At 33.1% G+C, this 1,144-nt stretch overlaps 1 protein-coding gene across 2 annotated transcripts in view; it reads right to left on the bottom strand.

Moving 5' to 3' along the window:
• The window catches only part of LOC106884302 (peptidyl-prolyl cis-trans isomerase), a 54,263-nt gene that overhangs the window by 31,996 nt on the left and 21,123 nt on the right, over window positions 1–1,144 (bottom strand). The window lies entirely within an intron of this gene.

Here is a 1,144-nt window from a genome sequence, read left to right as displayed (position 1 = left end):
AAAAAAGAGAGATTATGACTGTGATAAAATAATAAAAGCAATACTTACTAAGCAAATGAGCACTATTATACAAAGAAATAATTAGATGTAAAATATAAAAATTATTAGAATTGGAAATTAAATGTGAAAATATTATCAAGGGGTTAGCAAAACACTGCCCAGCGGGCAGTCTTTCTGCTAGTTATGATTAATGACACTGAAAATATCAAAAATAAAGCTAACTAATTTAATGTGATAATAATTTTAATGAATTAAGTATTATAACATTGATGTGATGCTTACTGTATACCTACTCTGTATACCTACTATATACAGCACTCTGCTGTATATATCTATCTATATAATACTAAAAGTTTGTGATTGCTTGCTTGTGTGCTTGTCTGTAATTTAATACAGCCAAACCAGTGAATAATGGGAAAATACTCTGAAAGTAAGGTACCCACAAAATGTAAATACAAACAGAATAAAACAAGTTTCACGTAAATAAGACCACAGATTCTTGAGATACATGTTTTTTGGGAGTTTGTTTCCACAAATTTAAGCAGTGAAACCTGGAGTTATTGCCCTTTACTGTGAACACCTGGATACTTTTGTTTGCATGCTTGCCTGCATATGTACTTGTCTGTAATTTAATACAGCCAAACTGGTGCCGAATGGGAAACTACTCTGAAAGTAAGGTGCTCCTGAAATGGGAATAGAAATGGAATAAGACAAGTTTCACATAAATCGGACCATGGGTTCCCAAGATACACAGTTTTCTCGGGTACCTTTATGACTGCCCGCTTGCATGCATGCTTGTCTATAATTTAATACAGCCAAACTGGTGCATAATTGGAAAATACTTTGAAAGTAAGGTACCATTGAAATGTGAATACAAAAGGAATAAAACAAGTTTCACATAAATCGGAGCATGGATTCGTGAGAGAAACTGTTATTTTGAGTACCTTTATAAATAACTAGACCGGTGCATAATGAGAAAAATGCTTTGAAAGTAAGGCAGCATTGAAATGTGAATACAAACAGAATAAAACAAGTTTTGCATAAATCAGACCACAGGTTTCCGAGATACGTGGTTTTCTGGGCACCTTGAACTATTGGCGGGTTAATGGATCACAGATAGTCGAGTATATATATATATATATAT

This window comes from Octopus bimaculoides, chromosome 7, assembly GCF_001194135.2.
Source record: "Octopus bimaculoides isolate UCB-OBI-ISO-001 chromosome 7, ASM119413v2, whole genome shotgun sequence".
Classification (NCBI taxonomy): domain Eukaryota; kingdom Metazoa; phylum Mollusca; class Cephalopoda; order Octopoda; family Octopodidae; genus Octopus; species Octopus bimaculoides.
Note: the sequence above shows the minus strand (reverse complement) of the source record. Positions and strands in the feature narration are given on the sequence as shown.